Source organism: Amphiura filiformis, chromosome 11 (genome assembly GCF_039555335.1).
Source record: "Amphiura filiformis chromosome 11, Afil_fr2py, whole genome shotgun sequence".
NCBI classification, from domain to species: Eukaryota; Metazoa; Echinodermata; class Ophiuroidea; order Amphilepidida; family Amphiuridae; genus Amphiura; species Amphiura filiformis.
The window spans coordinates 58,712,583-58,739,499 of record NC_092638.1 but is presented as its reverse complement, the minus strand read 5'-3'; the positions used below and the strand labels follow the sequence as shown (position 1 = coordinate 58,739,499).

Below are 26,917 nucleotides of genomic sequence, written 5' to 3'. Positions count from 1 at the left end.
TTGGAAGCAGCACATCGCGAACAAAAAGCTGTTTGGTGACCTATCGAAACTTCCACAGAAAATCAGAGAGAGAGGAGGACACGTTTCGCTGGGCATGTGTACGAGGCCGGTCGAGTGCAGATCCGTTGGAACGCGCTTTTCAATACAGAATAAATGCTAACCTCATCGTGACATCATCCAAGCAGCAAAGTTCATTTCCTATTGAAAAAGCGTTATCCGACGGATCTGCAGTCGACTATTCTGGTACAGAAGCAAAAATGAGCCTGTAGCCACGCTGATCCATTAGACACCAAAACATGGAAACAAAAAAGCCTGGTAGACACCCTCTAACATACGTGGATGTATGGATTTGGGAATGGCCATGCAGGACAAAAGGATATGGCATGCAGTAGTTCTAACCGAGGACACCACTTATCTTAAGCAAATAAATAGTCAAATAAGGTAGGAGACAGAGAGAATAGCCAAAAGTATTTAAATCACCAATGCAGTCAGCTACCTGCACAACGGATTCTTTTGTTCTGCAAGGCTCACTCAGTCATTTAATGAGGCAATACAAACGATCGAAATTGGTGTTGAAATGAGCAAAATTTTGAGTTACACCTTTTCAGTGTAAAATTTTTTCTCAGCCAAATGAAAAGCAATAATTTTCATTTTTCAGTAAATGGCTGCAAAAACTATAATGCTTGATACTGATTTTTTTTTTAAATCCTGGTGTTAAACTTAGGCCTGAAATTCAGTCATTTAGTGTAAGATATTCGATTTTTATAGGCTTCAGCTCGGCCCGCGAGCTTTTTCTTGGATCAACCTTTTAACTTTTCAAAGTAATATAGTTCGCTAATGAAGGATTTTCCCCAACTTTCTAAAGCACATCACCGTGAGCTATATATCATAGTTTTGTCAGAATTTCCGTTTTGATTTCACCATCTTTCAATGTCGGCTGAAAAAATTTCTAAATCAACACGTGAAATCTAAAGGCTAGTACTAGCATTGTGGATCGATATCCCTGGGTTTAATAGGAATACCGGCATGGCTATAGTGTTGCCAGAACTTCAATATAGCAAAGAAATTCCCAGACCTATAGCGCTCCTACTGATCATGTTTAACCAGAACACCCAATTGGGGATTTAATCGCTGGTCGGGCAATTGGCTTTCAATGAAAAATTGACCTGGATAACAACAAAGGAAATATCGACTATTTCAGCTGGTTGCTCTCGAGATAAAAGTACTCACCATTGCCTACTTTTACTTAGTTTGACATTTTCGGAGACTGAATGGAAAAAGGGTAAAACAAAAACGGAAATTCTGACAAAACTATAACATATAGACCCAAACGATGTGCTTTACAGAGGTGGGAAATATCTTTCTTTAGCAAACTATGTTAGTTTGAGACACTAAAACATGAATTCCGTAAAAAGCTCGCAGGCGAATTCAAGGCCTATAAAAATCAAAATATCACACTAAAAGACACAATTTGATGCTTAATTTTAACACCAGGATTTTAAAAAAATGTATATCCAAGCACCAAGTTTTTAACTGACATTACTGAAGAAAAAAAAAATATTGCTTTATATTTGACCGAGAAAATTAATTTCATAGCAAAAAGGTGTATCTCTGAATTGTGCTGATTTTTACATGTATCGATCGACTTTTAGCGCGACTAAGCATTTCTAAAGAATTGGTTGTCCAGGCGGCAGACTGAATGGTATTACTCGTAATTTGATTGGACAATGTCATAATTCGTTATGAATTCGGCAGAGTCACGAATCGAGAATTGTGAGCAAATTGAGTTTTTGTATGCTTATGGTTATGTTTCAGGTTATCTTTTATTTCCACCAAAAATTAATAGTAAATCTTACTCACCGACGTAGTTATTGAAATTTTGATTTGGACGAATCGCGCCTTAGTGCGATAAATGAATTCGGCAAAGAGACGAATCGTATACTTAGCTGTACAAATCATGTTGATCTACACAGGGAAAATATGCCACATAGTGCCAGGTTGGCACTTGCCAACTGATACCAATGTGGCATTTGCCAGGTTCGGCCAAGAAGAATGTGCAAGGGGTACGCACAACCAGGCATTTGCAGTCACGGGCCAAATTGGCATTTGCCATCAATATCCAGAGTGTCAGAAATCATTGGCATCTGCCAATTGTACCAGGTTGGCAAGTGTCAATCTGGCAGGGGTTAACATTATCATTTTTGGTGATTTATAGATTTGTATTATTTTTGAACAAAAATGAGATTTTTAGATGGTTTCCAGCGGTGGTTCCCAGTGTTTTAGGCTCCATATTGTTTTGAACATACAAAACATTGCATGATCTTTGTTTTCATTGGTTTTTGTAATTTGAATAAATCAAAACAATGATTTTGTATAAAAATGAGCTATTTCTGATGATTGAATTTCTTTTTCATGTGTTTTTAATTTTATTATTCTAATTTATTTTGGAACAAAAATGCAATTTTGGATGGTTTCCTGCAGTGGTTCCAGGGGTTAGGCTCCAGGTCGGCTTGATAATAATTATGAGGTTGCAGGTTTGTACTTTGATGTGTTTTTGTTATTTTTCAAGATTTAAATTATAATGGAACAAAAAAAAAAAATGCATTTTGGATGGTTTCCTATGGTGGTTCCCGATGTTTTCGGTTCCGTGTTGTTTTGATAGTAATTGTGCATTGGTTGATTTGTGCTTTCATATGTTTTTGTTACTTTGCAAGATTTAAATTATTTTGGAACATTGAATGCATTTTGGATGGTTTCATGTGATGGTTCCCAGTGTTTCGGCTCCGTGTTGTTTTGATAGTAGGCCTACTGGTGCATTGGTAGTTTGGGCTCTCTCATTTGCAAGAATTAGGCCTAAATTAGATGATTTCCTGTCCTGGTTCACGGTGTTTTCGGCTCCATTTATGCATTTTTAGATTTGTGTTCAGTCGTGAGCTCCCTCAAATGCTGTTGTATGTGAAAGAGCTCTAATGACAAATTATCATACCAAACCAGTAAATGTGCACGTCGCAAAAAAAAAAAGTAGATTTAAGATTATTCAGATGAAAAATTAGTGTGTGTTTCAGTCAAAAGTGAGAAGAAACACCATTATTGAACTTCATGTTTTGTTTGCAATTTGGAAATAGTGTACATATTGGCGTAAATCAACCGGGAGGTTGACAAGTATTGGCGAAGATTAAATGAGTTTTGAAATTTCAGTCTTTTTAAAATTTTGTTTACTTTTTTATGGCTAGAAGAACTGAATCATAAAACAACGCAGAAAATAATTTAGAAAACGTCTGTTAGGAAAGTTTGTTTTGATGTTTTTTGTTTGTTTATTATTATTTGTCTGCTTGTTAGTTTTTCCGCTATCTACTCAAGTAAAATACAAAGAAATTGAGAAAGGTTGAATATATTTTGTCAGGCCTATCTACTGATGATAGCATTATAAAACCTAATGAAATAATACAAAAAAGAAGGAAATTATAAGACTTAGCATGAGACGAGTCAAAAAGATAATTTGATATGTTTTTGTATATTTCATGTTTGTTTGTCTGGTGTTTTTTGGGGTTTTTTTTTATCTACTCAAGATACCATTTACAGTGCGATTTGTAAATCACCCGTTGCGACATGCATCTGTGAACACGCACGAGCCCACTTACGCGTTTTGGGTCAAGCTGGGAGAAAAAAAAAAAATAATAAACAAACAAAAAACATCAAAACAAACTTTCCTAACAGACGTTTTCTAAATTTGTGAAATATTTTCTGCGTTGTTTTATTAAGCCCGTAAAGCCGTTTGCGAGTGCCGACAAAATGATGCAGGCCGTAAGTAGGATTTGAGCGCGTTTTTTTGACAGCACATGCATGATTCGTGATGTCGCAAAGGGCCTATATAGTCCCAGACAAACAGTTGATATGTCTATGTATATAGTCAGGGAGTGAAAGCAGTTTAGGTAGAATTAATTCCTCAATCGACGATTTTGTACCAGCGGGTGTAGAATATATTGTAGTATTGTATAACAAAAATCGACTGAAATCTACTTTGGGCAAAAAAAATTACAAGCCTTAGAAAATTGCACTTATTCTAACTTTGAGCAAGTTTAATTCCGAAGAGGTAAATAGAAAATACTTTTGCGAAGCGTGGTCGCATCGGCTATCGCGACGGCATTACGCACTGATACATGAGCGTCAAATTGCGTTTATTGCGCATACACCGTGTTCCGCGCTAACTCACATTTTATTATAATTATCCTTCCGCACACACGGTTCGCATCATTGATTGCATATTTTGCGGCGGACTGTTCATGTCTGTTTGCCAATGAAATGCGGATTATTAATTGGGATCTTCAGCATAACTGCTTTCAAGATACTTCGAAGGTGTCGTATTTAGTATTAGTCTAAATAATTATATTATGCACCTACGCTGCCTGCTATAATAGCCCAGGGAGGTAAATAAGGATAGGCCTAATTTACTGGGTGGGCAATTGCGTTTGGATTTTCGGAAATTTGGCGTGGAAGTTAGCTTTCATGTAAAAAGTGGACTTTACCCTCCCTTAAAATGCATTTTATATAGATATTAGCATGCCATATTCATGTTGCAACTTTCAAGAAAAATTGTATATTGTATTATATTTCACTTTGAACATTTAAAAATCTTACACTAATTATCACTCACCGTTACTCCTAGGTAGAGAATAAGCAGTAAAGTTAGATGGGAAGGATGATGATTTTGTTTGGTATTACAGTGAAATAATGTTTTGCCGTTTACTCTGTAGATGCTGTAACTTCCTGTCACAAACACACATCACTCACAGATTAATGAAATATAGGCCTAAATTTAATTATACCTCTTTTGGACGAGTGGCATTTTCTGAAATTATTTGATAAGATATTATGAAAATGTGTTAAAAACATGAACAATACTTTATTTCTAAAATTAATTTAAAAAATATTGCCAAACCAGAATTGGATTAGGTATTTACTAGTAATTTCAATGTTTACAAGTATTTCCCAGTAATTTCCGGTATCAGAGATGCCACTATTCCTTCTCATTGTTGAATTCCTTCTTTTATTAAGTCAAAATGTCCGCACTTTTAATTACCTTCAGCCCGTTTTTGGGACTTTTTATCCAAATATACACATTATTACAGGCGTTTTCACAAAGTTTTAGGGTTTTTAAGTGGCCCAAAGTGGCATCTCTGCGGTATGTGTTGTGATTCCCCTGTATTTTCTACCCAAGCCGGTAAATGAATTGACTAGAATTGGCAATATATGGACAACTCTAAATTACATGGACCTATTTCCCAATTATAATTAAAATGTTTATTTTGCCAATTCTTATCATTCTTATAACATAGGCCCTAATGTTGCACAAAATAATAAAGACCAATGTATATAGGTGTAAAATGTAATGAACAAAAAAATTACATAACAAAATAATTTGGCAATTATATTAAACCTATTTCCCAACTATAATTTAAATGTGTATTTTGTTAATTAAATCGAATAACATAGGACCAAATGCTGCACAAGATAATAAACAAAAAGACCCATGTAGAATCACAGTCAAAAGGTGTAAAAAGTAATGATAATGTAAAATAACAAGTATTCTTTCATCATTTAAAGTTTAGATTAATTGAAAAACACGTCTTATTCAAGAATATCCAAATGTATGGGCTCATAAGAATACTTTCAGGTTTTGTGTGGAAATTGCTCAAAATAATATTAATTTTTGGCTTCCTATACCATTTTGTACTGTGTCATAATAATTCCTACTCGGAAGTTGTAAACATGAATAAATTAGCAGATATAAAGAAAAGATACATCACTTTCAAAATACAAGTTGATTTCAAGAGATGCACGTTAGTAGGCCTACTAGTTTTATGATAATTATTATATGGTGCCCAATTTCTTGTGGGTAAAATAATTTACTGGGTGGGCACTTTTGGGCAGTGGGCAAGTTGAATTTACAGTTAACATGTTATTTACCTCCCTGTATATCCCACTAGGTCTAGGCCTATTATTAAAAAAACCCAAAAAAACAAAAAAAAAAAACATGTCTCTCGTCCTCGGCTCTATAGTCCGGGTTTTAAAAACAAAAAAGAGGAAGAGTTGCTTTTTATTTCTTATGAATGATCGCAAAATTGGTGCAAATACAAATAAACTTAGGGCTGTTTTAGCGTATAATAATCTATAATGTCTGGGAAAAAAGACAAGGGCTTAGTTATTTTTGTTGTTCTGAGAGGTATGCCCCCGGGAGTAGGGCCCTTTTAAGGCAGCTGTGTACTCTCAGACATGCATGTAGTAAAAGTGCCATAACGTTGCAATTATTCACGCAAGACATATAAAAGTATACATTTTTATAAAGGCAATACATCAATGAATCTTAATATAAATACAGATTTGGTGTAAAAACAACAATTATGAAGAAAATCACAAAAAAGTGAGTTTTTGGTAATTTTTGTTCGGTACATCATAACAAAAAAACACTCTTTCCAAAAATTTTTTTTTTTTTTTTTTTCTTAATCTTGAGACACCATTCCAAAAACGGTTTTTTCAGTTTTTTGATATTGGCCTTATTTTTTGAGATATTGAACATATAAGGCATCAAAATGAACTTTTTAAAATTCACAAACGCCTATTTGCACAAAATGATGCCTAAAATCGGAAATAGACCAAAATATAAAAAAATGAGAAAACCGTTTCTTAAGTCGATCATGCTTTATATGATGAGCATAATTGCTTACCTATAGATGCTGTATTTATTGAGTTATCGTGTACCTAAATCGTCATTTTACCGAGAAAATGAACATTGAAATAAAGGCCGTTGAAGTTTAAAGTGGTCACATTTTGCACTTTGATCGAAGCTCACAGGAGAATGCGGCAGTTCTCGTTTTTCTACCTTACATTACGTGAACATCGGGTAAATCCACAGCCCCTTGAGAAGTTTGGGCGAAATCTATTCATATCTTGATGTTTAAATCGGGGGAAAGAACTTGAAAAAATTCACATTTTATCAGCTAAAATGGAGCCATTTGACCGCTAGGTTTTATGAAATCAGTGCTTCCGTGGTGCTTCCATAAGATGCGCCGCGCATGCAGATAAGCGTTGCGTATGCGTAGCGTATCTGTGCGTTAACAAATTGCGCGTCTACAAAACGCGATGCATTGTTGCGCGCGTATACCCCGATGGTACAACAAAGATTTTCTTTCCTTTTAAATTGCGGAAACGAGTGAAATAGTGAAATAAAATTCATAAAATAGAGCAGTTGGAGTTAACAAATCTGGATTTTCTTTCCTTGTATTTATAAAAAACATAACAAAGTAAATACATTTCAAAAAAGCTCAATTTCGCGAAAGAAACAATGTCTAGAGTACACAGCCGCGTTAAGTTAGGCTAGGCCTATGTGATCACAAAACCTTCCATGATGTTTGGTTCTTTTAAGTGGATCGTAGGCCCCCGGGCGTAGGCCTATACCTATAGGCCCTACATATGCCTACGTGGTCCAGGGTAGCATGTAGTACGGTGTGTCCCGATTGACCACATTTTCCCTCGTGAAGCATGAAGTGCCAAGATGGTGAAAGTCTAGAAGTAGAGTAGAAAATGGATTTGTCAATCATAACAATCTAAACGTTTTTTACTTCAATATTGTAGAAAAAAATCTATTAAAGCTATTATAGCCTAGGTTAAACTAAGTTCCGTCAACTTTCGCTTAGAAATCTATATAAATAATGTTTGAGCAAGGTTGTTTTAATGATAATCCGCCATCGATTGTCGGTGACTCAATTTCATGGAGCGATAACATTTCAATCAAATCTATATAATAGGGCCTAATAGGCTCCCGCGATATCACACATGTGTAAAAGAGTGTGCCAGCAGGTATGCAATAACGTAGGCCTATAGTCCTATATTATTAGGCCGTCAGTTACATTATACATTAGGAAAATAAAAACACGATAAATCATGCATTAGCAAAATAATTGCATAATAGGCTTTTATACCAACCAGTTATAACTCATTAGTAGGCCTAAACCAATCTGTTAGCAGACTAAGGACCAAATGGTTTGTAGACAGTGGAGTTGTAGTGTGCCCCCTGCCCCCGTTCGTCATGGCCGTCGGTTCATGATGTAAGGCCGTCGGTAGACGGAAGGCGTTGGTGAAAAAAAACAGGGTTAACAATAGATTATTTTTTACCCAGAGTGACAGAAAAAAGGGGAGAATACCGCCTATTATCCTTTTTATTATCCTTTTATTTATTTTTTTTTTTTTGCTCTTCACTTTTCAAATGCAAAAATTTTTGGGTCAACAAATAACAACTTCCGTCGGTAAAAAATATTTCCGTCGGTACATTTTACAAGTTGTGCCCCCCCCCCCGTTTCCAAACTCCTGGCTACGCCACTGTTTGTAGACCAAATGGTTTGTAGACCAAATGGGTTATGGGTTATTAGACCAATTGAATGAGCCCCCCCTCCGGGTGGTAAAATTTCCGAACGGCCGCCAAAAATCGCTTACTCTCCCCCTCTCGGCCTGTCAAAATCGCTTGCCTCCCTCTCGGCCCGCCAAAAACCTTTGCCCCCCCCCGGCCCCTTGCACATGCCAAATTTTTGGGATCCCAATTTGCAAACCTTATATGCTCTTGCCCCCCCCAATTTCACCCTCCTCCAGGGTTCATAATTATTGTACAGGTGTAGATAACTATTAATTTCCGTTGTAGGCTTCTTGCAATGTCTGATATAGTCTGGCCTATATATATATATATATATATATACCAATTAGGCCTAGGTTTAATGACTATAATTAATTGATGAACGACATCAATGTATTTTATACATCAAATGTATTACTTAGGGCCTAAATATTTATTTTTTCATATCTATTCAACAAATGGGGACATCTTAATTCATGTAGGCCTATGACCATGATGACGAACAGGTAGAGTTGCAAGAACTTCAAACGCGATTAGGGCCTAATCTCAAAATGGCCATTTTGTGATACGCCACTATTTCATCCGGGCGACAAATTATTGCACAAGGCAGCGATCAATTAGACACCGACTTCGTGTGATGTGTTCGTGACGCTCTGGTTTACGCAGTATGCAAGCCAACACGCTCACTTGTTGCGCGAACGCAATTACAAAACAGTAAGCGTAGACGCGTTAACCATGTTTGCGTAAATGCGGCTCAAAAGTCGGAAACATTCGTGATTTGTGTATTTTTGCTGTAAAATAGTGATTTTCAAATGCCTGTAGATTTTTTTGCCCAGGGTGGATTTTGGTCGATTTTGGATATGTGATAGAATAATTGCAGCCACGTCTACCAGTACAAAAAATGTCGATTGAGGAATTAATTCCAGCAGACAGGCTTCCCAGAGCTCTCTCTCCCTGACTAATAATGATTTGCAAATCACACCGTGAATCCTACCTTGAGTAGATAACAAACAAACAAGCAAACAAACAACAAACATGTAGTACAAAATATATACCAAATGAAATTTCTGACTTTTTTAAAAATTAGTTCATACGGTTTCAAATGGTAGATAACAAAATATTGTCAACCTTTCTTACTTTCTTAGGCCTATTTTATTATAAAAAAACCGCTATCTTGAGTAGATAGTGGAAAAACAAACAAACAAAACACCTTAAAAACTAACTTTCCTAACAACAGATGTTTTTCAAATGTGTGAAATGTTTTCTGTTGCTTTATTAGGCCCGCAATGCTATCTTCAGAAGATAGCCATTTGCGCGCGCCTTCCGAGCTAGAAAATGATGCAGATCGTAAATAATGCATTTCTCGTGCGTGATATTGCGTCACCGATCAATCAACTTGGCTTATCCGCGATTGCGCTAAAATTACGCGCCGGTACGCGCAATGAACTTTGCGTGGCGCTCTGCGCCATGCGAGTGGTGGGCAGCGTAATACGCGATTCAGTTCTTCAAGCCATAAAAAAGTAAACAAAATTTAAAAAAAGACTGAAAATTTCAAAACTCATTTAATTTAATCTTCGCCAATACTTATACTTGTCAACCTCCCGGTTGATTTACGCCAATATGTACACCATTTCCGTGGTATTGTGTAAAAAACCGTTTTATCTTTGTGATTTTTAAGATTGTGTTATTTAAATTGCAAACAAAAAATTAAGTTTAATAATGGCGTTTCTTCTTACTTTTACTCTTAATCTTAAATCTACACATCCAATTTCTCACTGGATGTACTCTGGAGCTACTCTGGATTACCCCCAGGGCTACTCTGTAGCGGTGCACCGTAACGCGAGTCAAAAATCCGTGGACTACTCCTATCCGGTTTTCCACGGTGTACCTCCCGTAGAGACAGCCTATAGCAGAGTACCCCTAGAGGTACTCCTTAAAAAAATGCGTGATGATCTGTTGCCAGATTGAATGCTATTTTCTCAATTTTGCTTTATTGTATGCTTTTATTAGGATATATTAGGGATTTTTGTTCTTTCTTTCTTTCTTTTTTTATTATTTTTCAAATATATGTTAATAGTATAATAATAGAAAATAGTAAACAAGTAAATAGGCCTACACAAATACATAAACAAGTTCAGAAATAAGCAAGTAAAATTAATGAAGTAAATAACGACTAGGCCTAAATAAATTTATCAATGAATAAACAAGTAAATAAAATAATGGGTAGGCCTAATTAAATTAACAAGTAAAAACTACACAAATAAGAAAGTAAATAAGTAAACATGTGTATTAGGCCTAAATTAAAAAAATGAATAGTACTCGTAGGCCTAGGCCTATGTAAAATAATCAATAATATAATGATAATAATTATCATTAACTTGGTTGTTTTAATTGATTTTTAATTTGATTACCTGTTTGCTTACATGTTTTTTTCATTTGTTTGAGTAGGCCTGCATTTGTATGTTTTTAAGCATTTTTCTTTGCGTATTATACTTGAATGATTAGTCATTTATTTTAGGACCCCACTTTTATTCATTTATTTTTTACGCTTTTATTAAATGTATTATTAGTTTTATATTTATTATTTATTTAGGCCTACATGTTATACTTTACTTATTTACTTTTTAATTGTTTAGTAACTTATTTAAATATTTACTTTTTAATAAATAAGTGACCAATCATTCAAGTATAATAAGCAAAGAAAAATGTTTAAAAAACAAACAAAGTACGGCCTATTCAAACAAACGAAAAGAGACATATCAAACAGGTTAGTCAAAGTAAAAGATGAATAACAACCAAGTAAAGAAAATATGAAAACTGCGAGTAACATCAATGAAAGTTAAAAGACTAGTAGGGCCTAGCCAAAACATGTAAAATATCAAAACTGTATTGCAAGTAGGCATATTATAGGCCTAGGCCTACGACTTGCAACAGTAAAGTAATGTGGTGCAAAATGTTAGGAAAACAGCATGAAAACAAGAAATTCCAGAAGTATAAATTATGAATAAATTTTAACTGTGGGTCCAATTATAGGCCTAAACTCGGGTAATAAACAAACAACATGGGAAAGCAGAACCGCGAACCGCAGTATGCACACTTTCTTTAAAAAACAACGACAACGTCACGCAAGCATCAAAGTTTAGCAAAACTAAAAACATAACAAGAAACACACAATTAAATAATGATTGAAAATGATTTTAAAAACAAATTCAGAAGAAGTCGTACTGTCGTTAAACAAAAGAACAAGTTTCTACAAAGGAAACAAAACCACTAAAAAGAAACAAAATGATAGTCCGTGTCTTCGTGTGCCGGCTGAAAACGATTCATGACGCCCTATGCAAACGTGCAAACATGATCAATCAATTAATCAAAACAACAAACGTTCGCTTTGCTAAAAATAGCTAGGTACGCGCACTAGTACGCGGCCGATTACGCGTTCGGCGAGTTGTTTACCGCTACCGGTCAATGACCCGTTTGGCTGCGGTTGTACACCGGAGCTGACTTCGGTGTTACTCCAGGGTTGGCTCGTGGCTGACAGCTATCAGATGTACTTCAGAGTAGCTTCTTAAGAGTACCTTTGGAGTAGCTCCGATATGGCGTATCCAGAAGTTGGCACTAGTGTAGCACCGGAGTTGGCTTCTAGACAGACAATGGATGGAGTAACAGCGAAGTAGCTCTGATATGGTGTATCCACTATGGGTTTGCTAAGGTGTAGCTACTTCGAAGTAGCTTCAGAGTAGCTCTATTAAGGTGTAGCTTCAGGGCTACACCAGGTGTAGCCGCGAAGGTAATCTGCTGCGGTGGTAAACCGTGAATGAGAAACTGGATGTGTACTTTTTTTGCGACGTGCACATTTACTGGTTTGGTATGATAATTTGTCATTAGAGCTCTTTCACATACAACAGCATTTGAGGGAGCTCACGACTGAACGCAAATCTAAAAATGCATAAATGGAGCCGAAAACACCGTGAACCAGGACAGGAAATCATCTAACAATACATTGTTGTTCCAAAATAATTTAGGCCTAATTCTTGCAAATGAGAGAGCCCAAACTACCAATGCACCAGTAGGCCTACTATCAAAACAATACGGAGCCGAAACACCGGGAACCATCACAGGAAACCATCCAAAAATGCATTCAATGTTCCAAAATAATTTAAATCTTGCAAAGTAACCAAAACATATGAAAGCACAAATCGACCAATGCACAATTACTATCAAAACAACACGGAACCGAAAACATCGGGAACCACCATAGGAAACCATCCAAAAATGCATTTTTTTTGTTCCATTATAATTTAAATCTTGAAAAATAACAAAAACACATCAAAGTACAAACCTGCAAATTCATAATTATTATCAAAACGACCTGGAGCCTAACCCCGGGAACCATCGCAGGAAACCATCCAAAAATTGCATTTTTGTTCCAAAATAAATTAGAATAATAAAATTAAAAACACATGAAAAAGAAATTCAATCATCAGAAATAGCTCATTTTTATACAAAATCATTGTTTTGATTTATTCAAATTACAAACACCACTGACAACAAAGATCATGCAATGTTTTGTATGTTCAAAACAATATGGAGCTTATAACACTGGGAACCACCGCTGGAAACCATCTAAAAATCTCATTTTTTTTTTTTTTTAATACAAATCTATAAATCACCAAAAAATGATAATGCCAACCCCTGCCAGATTGACACTTGCCAACCTGGTACAATTGGCAGATGCCAATCTGCGTGTTTCTACTGGGGAACGATTGGCGGGTAATGTGGTTTAGTTTAGAGTGTTACCGGTTAATGTGCTCAGTGGAAACCCCAGACAAACAATAATATGGTGGAAACAGATCGGTTCAGAGTGATGCGGTGTGGACACCCGGCAACCGTGATCCACTAGACTCGATCCTCCAGTCCTCTAATACTCACGCACGGCCGCTCCACTGTGCTGTATTGAGGACTGGAGCAAACAGTTGGAGGGCCATTCAACTTTGACGCGCTATTATTAAACTGTACGCTATGAATACGCACACAACGAAAATTTAAATTTGCTTGATTTGGGTTGCAGTTTTAAAAGCTTCCAAATTTCTCACTACAACTCCTAATAGCTATATATTTTATATATAACTACAAGAAAGGCTTTCAACATTCCATATATGTTCACAAAAAATACCGTAACTTTGCAAGGAATATGATATGGGCACATAAACACAAATTTTTGTCATGAATTGAGATAAAAGAGTAAGAAAAACTGCGTTATTTTAAAAATGGTGCGAGTTCATAAATCAGGAATTTGCATATGATTAGAAACATGGCTTATTATCCTCATATTAAAAAATCAAGATTTTTGGTTGGTTAAGACAAAAACCTGCCGGGATGAAAAGGGTATCTACAAGACGGAAAAATACCAGTAAACAGTAGGCCATGCGACAACAGCATTGAGAAGGTTCATGCGAGCAGTGTTAAACTGCGCGCGCGTATTTCACTGAACGCAGATGAATGGCGCGCTTGGGCGCAACAAAGTCACGCGCGTGTACTCGTTCATGGTGTCAAGTCACGCGGTATTGTTATGAAGTTGTTTACTTAATTTTCGTCGATGGGCCTAATATGGGTAACCAATTTAAGGTTTTACCGTCGTCAGCCGATTCGACTTGACTATAGACCTTTTTCCCTCTTTCCCATCATGCACTATTCCAGGGGGGTATGAGTGTCGCAAAATACATCATCTCCCCGGGGGAGTACAGAGTTATGTTCATCACATTCTGGAATACGGACATTTCGACTGGTGCCTTCATCACAAAAAAGGAATCCCCGATAATGATGGTAATGGCGCCACGGTCACTAATACCTTTCGGGGGCAAAAAACAACATTTCTATGCCTTATGGACATGGTGTATTCACCCAAAAAAGTTTCCTGTTATTGAAACCTAACTTTGCATACATTTTATAGACCTAATGGTGAAAAACTGATGACGGGATACGCAGTGATATTTTACCGCCGTCCGTTTCACTTTTTTTTCGGAGTTGAAAATAAAACGAACACAAAATCTCTTACACAGATGTTCTGCATCGCTCCGTAACTGCATCACTCGTGTATTCAATAATTGCATAATTAGTAACATCGATGGCCTTTACGATAATCCGCATATATGGAATCAGTATGCCCATATTAAGACAAAATAATTGCAAAGGCCTGGCAAAGACCATCGGATGCACACGATCTATGAGGTTGATGAACTACGTCATACCCCCCTGGAATAGTGCATTGTGGGATAGAGGGAAAAAGGTCTATTGCGCCTGTTTTCAAGGCGTGCGTACGCCGCGTCGTGTTCTGCGTTGCGTTGCAGACATCGCAGAGAACGATGCGTGTTGTGCGTGTTAATGCTATTTTTGCGCACCGGCGATAACTAGGGCCAAAAAATAAAGAAAACAATGTTTGCTGAGCGCAAAAATAGTGGTCGTTTCTGATAAGTAATATATTAAATACAACATGTACAAACCAAATATTGCCAGCGTGCTTCCAGTAATAACGGACCTGGACCCCCTCCCCAAAGTAGGCCTACGACAGTAGGGTCCAATAGATGGTATGAAGTTATAGGCCTACCAAACAAACACAGAATCATTTTTTTTTTAAATATTAGGCCTAAACGAGTGTTGGTTAAATTGGTTAATTCGTTTTAATAACATTTTGGCCTAAATGTTGGGTAAGCACGACGGTATATTGGCGTATTAAAGGTTATACGTTTGTAGAACGTTTCATAATGAAACACGCTACAACAAAATTAAAAACATGTGAAAATTTTATTGTAGACATAGGCCTATATTATTTTGGCAACATTGTTCCAACTAAGAATATGTTTTGCAGCAAGTGTTCAATGTTTTTGATTGTTATTTTCATAATGCATGCGATATAGACAACACCATCAAAACTATTCAGTTTTAAAAAATGTGTCATAGGGCCTACATTTTATACAAAATGATATCATAATTGGCCAAACGTTTTTCTACAGCTATAGGCAACCCAGCGTTCTACAGCTATAGGCAACCCAGCGTTTAATTTTGCTTTAAATTGAACTGCAACAATTGATGATATGAATCCACCTCGAGATAATTCCGTAGCCCTCTAGTTTTTGTGACCAAAACGTTTTCCTCTCGGTAAAGGCACTAAGTAGGCCTATGCCTATAATAATTGTAGGCCTATTATAGTCAAACACTTCCGCCCATGGTGTCAAACGCTTCGCTTTAACATGTTTAATAAATCCTCTTTTGGTCATTCGAGTCAGGTGAACATAAAGCTGAAAATAACTCACTTTGTGTAACTTGATAACTCTTTGGCCCAATATCTTTGCAGAATGGGAGTCTTTCTTACACCCGTTTGTGACCAAAATACACCAAATTAGAATTAGGCTAAGAATTTTTTTTATATTCTTAGCCTTAATAGTCGACATCATTATAATTGTTCCTAATTATGGACACTTTTTAGCCTAAGTATCTTAGGTAACTTTTTTTTACAGTGAAAAATTTCCGGCGTAAACAGACAATTCCTTTTTTGTGGCCATATGCGTAAATGAACGCTGATCCGGCATCAGATCGCGCTTCATACCAGCGCGTTGGCACGCACCAAAATATCCACGTACGCAATTAACTACGCATGGTGTCGCAGAAAAAATGCATTTTTGACCTATTTTGGTCAATTTACGCGAAAACTAGGTCCGGTACCCCCATTTTTTTTGCGCGATTTTACAGAGCTTTTTCTTTTCATAACATATATAAAATTAAAAAATTTTGTCTCGACAATTTTTTTATACAACGCAAAAGGTGATATATTTTGGGCAAATTGCTGATTTTGCCATTGAAGTGTACAGAGATTTTTGGAAATGTACACCTCTTTTAAAACGGCTGTAGCTCAAAAGTGAGGTCCGGCACCCCCTGTTTTTTTTCCTGATTTATTATCTACACATATTAATGTACAAAATATGTCAATTTAAAAAAATTTCGTCGATAGGTTTAGTAACGACGGTAAAACCTTAAACTATTATAACAATTTAGAATTTTAAGTTCAAAATTTGGGACAAAGACTAATCGATAGATAAAGGTTGAAATTACTTGTCTGGCTAAAAATTAGAATGATTAAAGCGTTAAGACAGAAAATATCCGGGTTAGAAGTCCTTAGCAACGAAAATAAATTTGAAGGTAAAGCAAACGCAAAAATCACGAATTCTAATGACAAAAGTAGACAAAATGGAAATCAAGTAGAGAATTGTGAAGATATTTTCTAATAAAACTTATTTGTTAATTGCCCAAGATGATTGGCTACACATAATACGATACATTTCAAATCGAAATTTTCCGCGGGAAAAGTAAAAAAGCATACCCAAGAGTGCGACGGTCATTTTTGCCAAGGTCGCGTCCGTTAATAATTTGACCTTTAACGGAAAACGCGCATGATGGCCCTCCGACTGCAAACAACGTTCTAAAACAGGAGCAGTGAAATTTGAATATTTAGTAGATTTTGATTACGTCATTGCGCGCGGAGACGCGGAATCATAAATCTGATAAACACTTCAGAGCAAGAGTCAGAGCCCTGATCTGACGCTTAACCAGTACTCGGCAGTTTATTTTTAAGTTCCCTGTATGTAGCGTAACAACCAGCTACAAAATCAGCTAAAATCCACTCGTCGCGTACGCGTCTTCATTTTTTCATAAGCGGATCAAATCCCCCGTTTTAAACCTTCTTTGCCATCAATTTGGAGTTACCGTTGTTATCGCCATTACATATTTCTCAAATTTTCACTTTTAATGAACTTTGCGATGATGTATATGTCTTTGAAAGTATTCATGGGAAACACTTTTATATTTGCAACACATTGAGACCATTTGCACCCGTCAAGTCATAATAGTTGCCTTGATTTTGAGGAGGAAAGATCGTCGCCACTCACCACAGTGATGACATGCATTCACACCGTACAAACTACAGTACCGACATGACCGACTGCCTCGGATTTTAATACGGTAAGCAATAGCATGGTATTCAAGTGTCATTGAAACATACATAGGATGTGCATGATTACTTCATTTTGTACAGGCCATATCTTTTACAGGGTAAGAACAGTGTCAAGACTCATGATTGACTGAATTTCAAAGCAAAACGATAGCATGATTGATAGTATTCGGAGGCTAGGCATGCTAGGCTAGACTCCTTAGGCCTACCACGGTGCAATAAAATAAATATATTAATTAAAGTTTGTTCTGTTTATATAAGGCGAAAAAAATAACGCCGTGTAATGATATAGAATGGCTTGTACGCGGCTGGGCGCAAATGATGTTTACGCTAGTTGTGCATTACGTAATGATTGGTGCACGCCAGGGCTGTCAACTTTGGAATTGCTACAGTCTGTCCACTAGAAGTACAAAGTATTAAGTAAATAGACCTCGGAAACTGGAGGTAGGCCTATGAGAATAATTATTTCAGTGCAATGCTTCTTTGGCGCCAACTGCTGCACCATGCTCTTTACGCTGGCGTCGCGTTCAAGTGACGCAAAAGCATCGCCCCGATCCCACAAATTTAGTTTGTACTTTTATGTGGACAGACTGTCTGTAGCGTGAGACACTTCCATACTGGGGCGGAATTATTTTTTGCAAATACACTGCCGCTTGAAAAATGTGTGTGTGATTTGGGGGGGGGGGTAAGGACATCAAATTATTTTTACGATGCATGAGATTTTACTCATTTTACAGCTCTTTGCGTGAGATTTACTAGGTGTGAGATTATACAACCTTGGCGTGAGACCGTGAGAAAATGACCAAATGCGTGAGACTCCCAGCCAGTGCGTGAGAGTTGACAGCCCTGGTGCACGCTTATATTTACGCAATCGTGAGAAGGACTTTGATGCGCGCAGTAACAAAAGCCGAATAATTTCCGCCAAATAAAAACCGAACAGTGCGCGAATCAATATTGATTCTTGCAGAATAAATTTGCGGGCATCATTTGATTCCAGCAAATCATCTTCTGTGTAAACTACAAACGCGTTTGCAAGAATCAACTTTGATTCACGCAAATCTTTCTGAAAAATTCTCTTATTAAAAGTTGCTCAATTTTAAAATCTAATTTTTTGAATTTTCACAACTAGGTTGTAATCAGTGATGTCAACTTGAAGTGAACTGGACTGTTACAGCAACTGCATTCTGGAGATGTTCATTGTGACTTCAAATCATGGTGTATGGAGAACTCAACTGTGAATCATCAAAAATCTGGTACGCATACAATGAGTTTAATAAATTTTTATTGTTTTTATATGAAGGATTATGCCGTAAGGTCTAAGGCAAATGAATGTATGTTCGGGCAGCCCTCAAAATACTTTTTTGAATAGCTATTTTTGACTGTTTCCGATTCCAATCAAAATAGCCCTCATGTGTATTTTGCCATTGACAATTTTTTTTTTCCATGGGGGCTAGCTATTTTGGGAGAATTGGGGGAGAATTGCCTTTCCACCATGAATTTTGACCCCTGGTATCGAAGGACCAGAATACTTAGTCATCATTTAGGCCAAGTCGCCCCTACTTGCAGCTGAATTGCACTTACTCTCTGTAAAATTATATACCAAATTATTACACAGCCATGCCCCTACATGTCATATGAAACTCGTGGGGTCAAAGGTCACGCATGAGGGGTCATAGGGGTCAAAAACGTGATTTCAACTCAAAATGCTTCTTCTCTCACAGATTACGTGGGGCGGTGACCCCACTTGCACACATGCATTGCTATTACCCAGTGTCTATGGGGTCCTCACAGATTTGGGGTCAAAGGTCATTAAGGGGTCACTTCCGGTATAAAACGAAAAACCTTCAAAATTTTTTATTTGCTAAGAAAAACATAGGACAGTAATGGTATGTTCACAAATAAATTGTGGTTACCCTGTGTATATGTGGTATTTTTTTTTATTTAGGGTCAAAAGGTCATTAAGGGGCTACTTCGGTACAAAACGAAATACCTTTAAAATGCTTCTTCTCCCACAAATTACGTAGGACAGTAACACCACTTGCATACATGCATTGTTATTACCCAGTGTCTATGGGGTCCTCACAGATTTGGGGTCAAAGGTCATTAAGGGGTCACTTCCGGTATAAAACGAAAAACATTCAAAAATTTTTATTTGCTAAGAAAAACATAGGACAGTAACAGTATGTTCACACATGAATTGTGGGTACCCAATTCATATGTGGTATTTTTTATTTGGGGTCAAATGTCATTAAGGGGTCACTTCCGGTCTGAGACGAAAAACCTTCAAAATGCCCCTTCTGCCACAAATAACATAGCAAAGTGGTGCCACATGCACCCATGCATTGACATTAGCCAATGTCTATGGCCGCTTTTCATATATTTTGGGGTCAAAGGTCATTAGGGGTAACAACACGGCTGTGTTCGTGGGTTAGACCACAGCTTAGTCTAGTTCTTATTATAATTCAATCAAATGTCATTCCTCGTCAAGTGTTGACAAAGGCAACAGTGTTTGCTGAAACGTTTACAAGTAAGTGCATTATGCATAATTGGATCACATAGAATGAACATTGGTTACTGAATTTCAACATTTCAGGTAATTTTGTGCCCGGATAGCGGCGGGTTCCCAGTGCATTTTTCGGGCGGGTAACCGGGTACCCGAAATTGCAACAAAGAAAAAATCAATTTTATTTTTTTTTTATGTTATTTAATTTTTCGGTTTTGTAGTGTCCCTGGACCTAGGCCTAGGATCATTCATGGTTGACCTAAAATAAAATTGCATGATGTTTATTGAATTTGAATGCATTTTGATATCATTAATCGAGTATAGTATGACATGAATACAAATTATCAATTTTTATATTAAAAACAAACAATCATGCAATTTTTTTTAGGTCAACCATGAATGATCCTAGCATTTAGGTCTAGGTCCTGGGACACTCCAAAACCGAAATTTTTTTTTTTTTTTTTTAATTTGGGCACCCGGGCAGGGTATTTCCTGCCCGGGTAACGTAATTTCGGGTGGGTACCCGCGAGCCCGCCTTAAAATCCCTGGCTTAATCCCGGGCTTAATATGTACCGTATGCATAATTCAAAATCAAAATCAAATGAGAGCATTTAAATTTCATGGAATCATTTTAGCATTGCAATATTCCAGGTTGTTATGGAGCTCCAGAAGTGGCAAGGAAAGAAAAAAATAATCTCAGGAGATTCAGGGCCCTAACTTAGTAGCTTTAGGCCCCAGCTTAGTAACACAGGGCCCTGACTTAGTAATTTGGGGCCTGAAGATAGAAACTTAGGGCCCTGAAATAGTAATTTAGGGCCCAACTTAGTAATTTGTGCCCCGACGTAGTAACTCTCAAGGCCCCAACTTAGTAAGTCGGGGTCCGAGCTACTAAAGCCAGGGCCCAAGTTACTATCTTGTGCCCAAGTTAATAAGTTGGGGCCTGAACTACTAAGTCTGGGGCCCAAGCTACTAAATCGGGCCCAAGATATGTTTTCTTTCCATGCCACTTTGTGGGCTCGGTAGATTAATTTTTCAATTTAATCTTGGTAAGAAAAATGTATTAAATTAAAAATATTTTTAATTGATTTTTTTTTACAGATGAAATTTGAACTTGTACTGCTGGAACTGAAAGGAACCACCTGCAGCAAGAAGCTAAAGCAAGAGAAGAGAATGAGATATGTACCAAATTTGCTGAAAAGGTACCCGTCGGCCATTGCAAATCCACATACACCTTCAACAAAGAAGAACCCCCACCACCGGACTTTACCACAGTGGAACTCATATAATTTTGAAATACATGTACTGACCACAATCGCACCCTGGGCCACACGCCCACACCCTTACCCTGATCAAGTTTACAAATACTCCACACCCATACCTTGATAAACTATATGTATGTGCCTATTCAGACTATAACTCTGTTACAGCTCTAGCAGAGATGGAAGTGTTGTTGGTCATGCATGTACTATGTGTATGTACCTGTGGACTGGACAATCTTATTGGTAAATCAGCAGTGTTCATTAATAGTATTCATATTAGGCAAAAAAAGTTGTTTGCTTGTCCTCGTCCGATCAACTGTCTCATCAGACCGACTGTAGAACCTTTTCTTTCTTTTTTTGAAAATTTAATTTTAATTTTTACAAAATAAAAATAAAATTAGAGCCAAATGCTAGAATCATTCATGGTTGACTTTAAAAAATAACGTTTTGTGTCTTAAATATGTAAAGAAGTAAAGTTATAATTAATTTTGTATTCATGTCAATGATGTCATGGTCTATTAATGGTTTCAAAATGGATACAAATCCAATGCATTTTGAAATCATGTTATTATTATTATTATTGTTTTTTACAAAGTCAACCATGAATGATCCTAGCATTCAGCTCTAGGTCCAGGGACACTACAAATCCAAAGTAAAATCCCAATTGGGGTTTACTCAAACATAGTACTGATACTCGTACGAATACGGTACATGTACTTTTTTTAAAAACTTCCGAGTCCCACTGACCCAACTTCTGAAAGTGATCTATGGACAAGCTAACAATTTTTTTGGCGTAATTGTAGATAGTGAAATTAAAATCAAAATTTGGAAATTAAGAATGCACTTTTCAATAATATAGGGTTTTAACTAAATAAAATTGGGGATCAATGCCAGTCAATATTATGTTTTGATGAATCCAAGTGTGTGAAAATATTTGATCTAAAACATAATAATGATAAAATTGGATGCTTAATTACGCCCAATATTTATTGGTCTCGCTATGAGTTTTCAAATATTGGACTCGACTACGTCTCGTCCAATATTTGAAAACTCGTAGCTCGACTCAATAAATATGGGCTCAATTGATCCAATTTTATATCAAAGTAGGCCTTATAGGGTGTTCAAACCAATGCTTTTCATCTTTGTAAAATTAAAATGGTTTAAATTGTTTTAAAATTCTCATCTGCTCATCTAGTCCTGAGAAATAAAGGAGAATGGTAAACTCAACAGCCTCATCTCCACTTTTCTTCATCAAAATGGAGATTTTGGTATCAGTGTACATGTAAGGGGCTGTGCAATAATTATGAGCCCCCCGGTAAAATTTCCAAACGGCCGGCCAAAAATCGCTTGCCCCCCTCTCGGCCTGCTTTTTGGGATCCCAATTTGAAAACTTTAAATGGTTTTTAAAAATTTGCATATTTAAGCGTTTTCGTACTGTTTTCCTAAGCCTTTTTAGAGCATTTTATTAAAAAGGCGCGCCATGAATGTGTGCCAAAAATCGCTTGGCTCCCCCTCTTGGCTTGCCAAAAAGTGCTTTCCTCCCGCTTTCGGCTCACCAAAAATTCTTGCCCCCCTCCCCAATTTTACCCTCCCCAGGGCTCATAATTACTGCACAGCCCCTAAGTTCATATTTTTCTCATTGTCCCTGTGAAATATTGGGGCTGAAAGATCATATATTTTTGCTTGGAATTTATATTTCTTAAAAATTTTATGAATAGGCTATTCTACCTCCGCCGAATGTGAAGTGTAGCCTACATTGTACAATGCTTTGAATGTTGCTATTTCCTGTTTGACTACCTACATTGTACCACAATGTAATTTATAAGCTGGCTGCTTTATTATGATTCTTGTAAGGACAAACTATTCTTTGAGACAAACTATTAAATGGCATGGCCTATTATTCAATGTTGATATTCCTAAAATTATGTTTAATGTTAAGTATGCCTATTCAAAATAATACAGTTTCGACACTGCCAGTAAAATGTTCTAATTTTAAATAATGTTTTTATTATAAAAATGTAAGACTTGTTTAATCATGTATTTTTGTTTGAATTATACACTGACTGCATGTTGGACTTCTCGATGTGTTTTTGCACTATGTTAGTTATGTCTTAGAAAAATAAAATGACAATGAATAATAATACAAATTTACATGTATCTTTGTGTTTGTTTTCTGGTGTAAGGACTGATCAATAAATTAATGGTTGAGGTTTTTTTTATGGAACATGAAAAAACCTACAAATTTGTAAAATTGCTAGGGGAAAAATGTTTTGTTCTGATGAGGGGAAAATGGCCATTTGTGGGGGTGCTGCAGAGAATTTGACCAATCCAAACCATTTTTTTAAAAGGAAATTGGGATATAGGCCTACCAAATATTTTGGCCAAATTTAACACAACTGAATTGTCTTAATTTGTTTTCTTGAACAAAAATTTGGAGACTGAATTTCAAACATTTTGGCTACTGACTATACTGAGAAAATTTTAGGCAAATGTTTTTCATCTTTGATTCCCCCCCCCCCTCATTTTTATGCCCATCCCCCCAAAAATCCTGCCCCCCCACCACCCCACTGGACATATCAAAATGGTTAGTGCAGTCATTCAGGGGCTATCAATTTCTTCGGACGTGGGGGTCCCAAATATAGGGGGGGGGTCATAATTTTTTGGGAGAAAAATAGGGGAGGGGGGGGGCAGGACCGCGACACTCCGGAGGACAGCAGAGGACAGAAAAAATGTGACTCTCGTGCTAGTCTCCTACACAACCAGTTAATTATGTGGTTGTTCATACCGCATACAGTCTGGCCCGCGCCCGAGACTAGCACGAGAGTCACATTTTCTGTCCTCACGTCGGTATAGGCCGTCTGCACGTTAATTGTACGGAGTGTCCCTTCTCTATCTTTATTTTCTCTGGGGGGGGTCATAAAAATTGTTGATGCCCAAAATGTAGGGAGTCACAAGTTGACCACAGATAGTGTGTTTATTTTAAAAGACTGATTTTAATACAATTTTGAGCCTGTTTATGGGGGTCATAAAATCTTTGTTGCCGAAATAGGGAAGGGGTCGCAATTTTATTGACGCCGACTTTTGGAAAATGTGGGACCCTCCCACTTCCGAAGAAAATGAGAGCTATTCAGCCCAGGGGCATATTTTAATTTCTCATGATGATTGCCTAATATTTAGAAAATCATGCCATATTTATTTCAAGAGCATATTTATTATATAATAATTTATATAATCATAAACCCTATATCCCACGATACGGGCATTTTGGGTTCTTTTTTATTTTATGCATAGGCCTATGAAAATTACTTGTAATTATCGGCTATCTACGGTAGACAGCAAATTCGTCATGATAGTCTCCTCTGCTGCCGGTTTGATCCTACTCACTCAATTATTACTGGCGGAGGAGGAGACTAAAGCCTGTGTTGACCTACTGCGCATGATCAGAACAGCCTAATTAATTATTAATGACATCGTAATTCCATTGTCAAAGTGCTCTTCTTTTTTACACCAAAAGAATTCAGGCCTCGAATAAGGCAACGTGAAGGATTGTGGGTAAAAAAGGCGCCGCCATTAGAGGCCAGAAGGATTCAGGCTAGTGATCCACCTCATGAGGTAGACGATGTGGTGTGACACCCGGTATTTCTGTCAGTGGAAACACAACGGTTAACGGTTGCTGGGTATTGAACTTCTTTTATGTACATTTTATGTATCACATCGTGCCTTTAATAGCAGCTTGGGGGTCAGGAAAACATTTTCAGTACTTCCGGTACACATCACAACCCTTATTTTAAGCATCAGTAGAAACGTGCTGGTTGTTGCCTGAATCGGATTGTGGGTTACCAGGTAATACCTGGTAAAAATACAGAGTGCTCAGTATAAACACGCAGAATGATTTCTGACACTCTGGATATTGATGGCAAATGCCAATTTGGCCCGTGACTGCAAATGCCTGGTTGTGCGTACCCCTTGCACATTCTTCTTGGCCGAACCTGGCAAATGCCACATTGGTATCAGTTGGCAAGTGCCAACCTGGCACTATGTGGCATATTTTCCCTGTGTATAGTATTGTATAGCGAGAAACCCCGAATTTTCTATATTATACGTCCTATACTAATATATTTGATAACAACGTATCTTCTATCCAGTGATACCAAAATAAGTACAAACATTGCCCACATGATACTGCTGTGGTTTAATTAATAATGTGAGTGCGCGCCCGTGAAATTGGAAAATCCCGGAAAATCATACGCAAAATATAGGCCAATATTGTTATTTTTGCTTTAAAATCCTCGAGTTGTTGCTCAATATTACAGGGATTATTTATAACTTATATAGCAAGTTAAGTCTATATATCCTAAGGACAACCAGTTTATTTCTACACAAAAGCCCCAAATCAAGGATGCGTGCTATGCTTTACACGTAGTTGAATGTCGTATTCGACCTCTTTCTGCGCAGTGGTAGAGACATTTTGGATACAGCATAAAGCCGAATAGCTGTTACTCAGAACAGCAATTTTGCGTATTCAGCACTCTGCCGTGTTCATAACGAATTATCATTGCTATATTTTTGTACTATTATATTCATTGAATGATTCATTAAATTTTTGTTGACTTTTTTGCTACAGTTCCCGCTATTGTCTTTTTTGTTTTTGTTTAATTGTGTAATGTAATTGTAAAGGAGTGCACGTCCCTGCTTTCAATTCTACCACATTCAACGTATTTGTATATTTATTTAAATTTAAAATAAATTGATAGTTTCTTTGTTATATTCATTTGTAATTGAAAATAAATCAAATTAAATTGATTGAAAATTAATTGATTGAATTACATCTTGCCGCGCGTAACAATATCAATTTATCATTCTACAGTTTAGCTAACCATTTTGTGATGTGTTTTGGAAATAAATCAGATGCTAGATTATTTCAAATTTGCTACTGACTTTGGTACTTATAAATTTATAAATGTATTGTAAAATAAACTTCCATGGGCAAGGACGGAGTTTACTGTAAACAAGATACGACTGTTTAGGCCCATTTTGGTTGTTATTTTGACAGTAATGCAATTGTAATTATTCGATTGTTCTCCCCACAGGGTTAATATCAACTTCATAGAATACACTTTATTAGATTTATATATGCGTAATTTATTTTATATATAAATAAATAAAATACTTTTGTTTTTGTCAAGGTCGCGTGTGTTCGTATTAACTTTTGCAGGAATGAAATTAAAAACCAAATGAGATAATTGTGTTCGGCCAATCACCTTGCAATGGGAAATACCATAAAAGGCGTGTGTATTTTCGTTCACTTCTTACCACTCAACAATTTTATTTTGCCCACTGAACTAAATCAAATAATGTAAACAATGTTACAAATACGATGTTGGACGACTTGTTTGGTTCTTGTTAATAAGGCAACATAAAATTATTTTTGATTTTTGTAGTTCTCGCCATGAAGATTTCCTGAATTAATGAGGTAGGGATTGTATTGTAGCATTGATAGTGGTTTTCGGTTGGATGACTTTTTTTTTCCAATGTGAAATTTTTAGAGGTAAACCCTAAGTAGTACCACAAAAAGACTTGGAAGTGATCTTTGTTCTCTAAATAAATCTGACAAATCCCAGAAATGAAGGCGGGAGGGGACAAGAAGAATACATTTTATAAGACCTTTACTATAAAACAAACACAAGAAATCTGAAAACAGTAAAGATTTTATTTTTCACTTGTTATTCAATAATCGTTAGCTCAGCTTG

General features: G+C 36.7%; 1 long non-coding RNA gene across 1 annotated transcript; it reads left to right on the top strand.

Annotated features, from left to right (window-relative positions):
* The first annotated feature begins 17,204 nt into the window (after nucleotides 1-17,204).
* LOC140165077 (uncharacterized) lies at nucleotides 17,205-21,766 on the top strand. Its single transcript, XR_011860624.1, has 3 exons — nucleotides 17,205-17,416; nucleotides 18,535-18,658; nucleotides 21,007-21,766. It is a non-coding gene; the product is annotated as an uncharacterized lncRNA (long non-coding RNA).
* Nucleotides 21,767-26,917: the final 5,151 nt, after the last annotated feature.